At 41.2% G+C, this 4,885-nt stretch overlaps 2 non-coding genes across 2 annotated transcripts; both read right to left on the minus strand.

Annotated features, from left to right (window-relative positions):
• Positions 1–866: 866 nt before the first annotated feature.
• LOC116683028 (U2 spliceosomal RNA) lies at positions 867–1,055 on the minus strand. The gene has a single exon (XR_004330506.1). It is a non-coding gene; the product is annotated as a U2 spliceosomal RNA (small nuclear RNA).
• Positions 1,056–2,937: 1,882 nt separating this feature from the next.
• Positions 2,938–3,019, minus strand: trnal-aag (transfer RNA leucine (anticodon AAG)). Its single transcript has one exon. It is a non-coding gene; the product is annotated as a tRNA-Leu (tRNA).
• Between the last annotated feature and the right edge of the window lie 1,866 nt (positions 3,020–4,885).

Below are 4,885 nucleotides of genomic sequence, written 5' to 3' on the forward strand. Positions count from 1 at the left end.
GAGAAATGCGCTCTCTCTCCTCGCTCTCCCCTCTCTCGCTCTCTCCGGATCCTGCTCCTTCAGTCAATTCGGTCTGCGGATCTGTTCCGTTAACGTTTAGGTTTTCTTCAGCTTCAGGTTTGTTTTTAACTTTCGGTTTGTAGTCCTTACATAAACCCAGTAGATTTCTGGGAACGTGGGTTTGTATCCTTACATATAACCAGTAGATTTCTGGTGAACGTGGGGTTTTGCAGTCCTTACATAGTAACCTAGATTTTCTGGTGGAACGTGGGGTTTGCAGTCCTTACATAGTAACCAGTAGATTCTGTGACGTGGGTTTCAGACATGCTGCTTGTTTTAAATGCGCTCCAGTTGCGTCTCTGCCATCGGAGATTTTTTTTTTTTTTACTGTCAGCTGCCCCCCCCCCCGCCCCCTCTCTCTCTGTGTCTCTCTCTCTCTCACCACACACACAAACACTCCACACACACACACACACACACACACACACACACACACACACATATACCTGTGTGGAAATAAAAAAATAAAAAAGAACCAAAAAAAAAAAAAAATCACACTGATCATAAAAAAATAAAAAGTTAAAAAAGAAAGTTATATTGATATGAAAACTCTTTTCATTACATTTACTTCATAATTGCAACAGCATGTGTTGTATTAATTGTTGCAAAACGTTCTGTATATAGTTTGTTTGTTACCATGACAACACCATTGATCTGAAGCTCGATGCTGTCATGTAAATAGTTTTCAATCAGCAATAAATATAACAATTTTTGATCAACTCATATCAATTGCTCTTCAGGTCCATTGACAGTTTTGGCAACGGGCAGCTCAACGTGCATCGTTAATTGTTTTTCCACAAGACAGAAGATGGTGCACCGTTCCCAGCGATGCTGCAATACCGGGTCGATGCGTGGAGTGAATGAAGCAAGCCCCTTTTTCAACTCCCATTGCTAAAAATCCATTTAATATGTTGTCCCTGATAGAGGACATATCAGATATTAAACTGATAAGAACAGATACTACACTGATCTTAGCCAAAAGGCCGAGAAGCGATGACCACCACCTCTATGCTGTCAGATGCGACCTCCCCGACGGTTCTCAGTTGTCACGGTCCAGTAATTTGAAATGGACATAACAGCTGCTGCTTAGCACCCCCGTCCAAGCGCTTCATGGGGAAGCACAAAAAGTTTTAGTTAAAGACGGCAATTGTGGTTTTCCCAATTGGTCAAGCTCCTGCCACGTGCAATATTCCCATGCTGTCACATTTTGGCTACGTTTAAGAATCTGAGTTTCCTTTTGGAGAGCATATTTGTTTTTCACATGTACAAAAGGCTTAGCCAAACAGCAAAGCCCACCAAAAATAATTTCAACTCATAGGCGTCTCACCTATTCCCACACTGTCACAGGGCCAATATTTTGTCCTTGCTGTTTTTCTGCCAATCAAAAGTGCAAATCTGCTGCACACTTTTGTATGGCTTTATCTTGTGTTGGAGCTAAATCCTGCTCCATTCTCAGGGTTCATTCAATTAGTAGTCAAAATCTCAGATGTGGATGTGTGAATCCATTTTATTACATAGGATATCCTAGAGACAAATACAGAGTCAACCTAACACGGCTCAACCCCAAATCTGTCTGACTCTCTGCTCCTGGACCCCCTGGTCTTATTCACAAAGGGTGGGGTCTCTTGGCCACAGTGGTGTGTGTGTGTGCCTATTCGTTATCTTTCAATTGGAATGTGACTTAAAGTTTATGACCCTCAGTTCAGGACTGGCAAAGCAAAAGGTCAGTGGGCCATGAAGAAGAACATCATCGATTCAACTTCTGACACATTTGTAGAGCTGTATTATAACAAAATGTAACAGAACATCTTATCTTATAAAACAGAAGTATTGCAAAACATCTTAATGTAACAAACAACAAACAACAAACTATATACTTATGACAACAAACTTAATGCATGACCAACATGTCTTCATTTATGCTGAAATAATGCTTTTACCTTTTGACTTGAATGTATAATGCAATCACCCACAATGTTTAAGCACATATAACATTTTAAATTCCAACAACGCATACTCTTAATAAGTAGACTTCCAGAGTATTTGCATGACAAAGACACAAGCATGGACACAAGCATGGCTGTTGTGATAAGATGGTGATATAATTAACCACGTTCAAACACACCACAAGCTATTATGAGGGTTACAATTTTTATCATTTAAAATACGGGTCACTTCCTGTCACCCGGGAAGTCTTACCGTCTTATAAACCTGGTGTGCACGGCAAACTTCCTTTTAAAACAGAAAAGAGAAGATGCCGGTAAGACAAATCTGAAATGACTAATGTTTAACCTGTGTTACACTTTGAAACTAAATAAACAGACACATAGTTGTCGGAGATGTGAGTATTGCGTGGTTATTGTGAATAGATAATGTTTGTGAAGTATGGTATAGTTTTAAACAGAATGACGGATTGATGAATGTAGCAGTAGCATGTAAATCACCGTAGTTTTAGATGTTAAAATGTCTGCACAAGAAAGCTACGAGATTACTGTGGGGAAATGGAGAATGGCTAGGTTAACTGATGATTTTAAACATTGTGAAAATTAAAGAAACATATGAACACGTTAAACATATGCAGATATATAACAAATCCCTGCAGTCTCAGTCTTTGGATGGTATAGGTAGCATACCGTGACGGCCGACACGCGCCCCGTCAATTTTGGCAATGAATGAGTATTTCACATTAAACACCTACGATTGGGTGGTCATTATAGCCAGGGCAGAGTACAGATTTTAACAGCAGAGTCAGCAAGGAGTCTACCAAGTTTCCTCTAATGACTTTTGGTATTTTACCAAGCTATGTCATAAGGAATGCCGTCATCTGAACTACAAGTCATCACATTGGTTGCCTTCCAGCAATGTAGTATTTGCAGATGGCAGTGGTGGGATTTGAACCCACACCTCCAGAGAGACTGGAGCCTTGATCCAGCACCTTAGACCACTCGGCCACACTACCTGCATGCAACTATTAACAGCATTGTGAGATGCACAGGGACCGTAACTAACAGTATGCTTGTTAATGTTATTGGAAATAAACTTTTGCAAGACAAAAGCCAATACTTTATAAAAAAATGCCAGTAAAAAATGTTATCACTCTTTGTCATTTTTCTCTGGCATCGTTGATTATTAGAATATTGTAACCAGCATTAAGTGAATAGGTTTAGGTCTGTGTGAATATGGGCTGAGCATCTACCTGGGCTGAACTTGCGAACAACTCTTTTGCATATTCACTGTAAAGAGCCATTACTCCTCCAACTGCCAACTATTGTTCTAGAGACAATAGGATATACAGTTTTAGATTGCAAGGTAACTGTCCAAGAAGAAAGACTACACGGAAATACCTCAAGTGATCAAAACAGTTTGTCAAAATTCACAGCATATAAAACTACTCTTTAAAATATGTTCATGTACCATTCAAAAACAAAAGTACAATCATAAAACATATACTACTTAGATACTGCAGCCATCCTGATCACAGCCACGGGGGGGGGGGGATCTGCATGTGCTTTCTTACCAGCAAGTTTCTGGAGGTTCAAATGGCATCTTTAGATGGCAGCCAGGGTGAAACACTGATTTGCAAAGTGTATAGCTGTAAATCTGCTTCCTAAAAACAATAACAGATCCGGCACTCCTCTCCCTATTTCCTCTTTTCATCACTCTTTTTTTCCTTACCTCTATTAGCAAGTACAGTTCGGCAAAAATTAATCTTTGCGGCCATTGGTATGCAGGTCACTTGATGTAATACAAGCAAATACATAAGGCCCCCCCCAACAGTTTTGTGATACGTGGCGTGCAACTATATGTCAATGATCAAGCTTGTTGCTGTGACCAAGAAACCACCAAAAAAATGACTGATACATCATCAGTTCCAAAATTTTCTTGGATGCCAAATATTTGAATTCAAAGTCAGAATCCAATTGACATGTAAGAACAAGACAACGCACGTCCAGCTTCTATCACCAGTCAGCCATTGCACCCACACTGCTGCTGTATGTGGACTGTGGCTTCTGCGTCAGTGAGGGGTCCAGCAAGCTGCAGACAAAGTTTGGGGAGTGGCCAGACCAAAGGAGGCCACCATCAGCCTCATTGAGCGGCGGCTGCAGGAGCTAGGAGTGGCAAACCGGAAGGACCTCATGGGGTTGCCACTGCAGGACCAGGTGCGCATGGAGCAATCTGGCGTGTGCAGCAACGCCATATCAAGTGCAGGACCTGCCTGGCTGGTAGCAGCTTTCTGCTTGTTTCTTTGAGCTAACTGTATTAGCTTTAGCCTGGCTGGTAGCAGCTTTCTGCTTGTTTCTTTGGGCTAACTATATCAGCTTTAGACCAGCTGGTAGCAGCTATTAAATCAGCTATTTATTTGAGAAGTGGGAGAACTTGCAAAATAGCAGGGTGTTCAAATACTTATTTTCCTCACTGTACGAGGAAAAATGTCTTTTTAACAGGCAGAAACCTCAAACTAAAACTGGCTCATGGTGGGCAGTCATCTGACACAACCAGTTGGGGGAGAGGGTGAGAGAGAGAGAGAGAGAGAGAGAGAGAGAGAGAGAATGGATTGAAAAGATGACCGGTGGTAATTATGGCAGCAGTAAAGGTAGAAAGAACTATTACTAATAATAGTAGCAGTAATAGTGCAGGGCGTCTAGCAGGACCATGGCAGCAGCTGCATCCACTACTCAGGTGCCACCACAATCCAAGGAAACCTGACAAGGGAGAAAGCACAAGGGTTTCTGGAAAGAAGCAACATTAGTTACATGCATGCTTTTTTCAAGTATCATCAACAACAAGAACTATCATATATATGATAGGGTAGAAACATTCTTGC

This window comes from Etheostoma spectabile, unplaced genomic scaffold (genome assembly GCF_008692095.1).
Source record: "Etheostoma spectabile isolate EspeVRDwgs_2016 unplaced genomic scaffold, UIUC_Espe_1.0 scaffold00018868, whole genome shotgun sequence".
Lineage (NCBI taxonomy): Eukaryota > Metazoa > Chordata > Actinopteri > Perciformes > Percidae > Etheostoma > Etheostoma spectabile.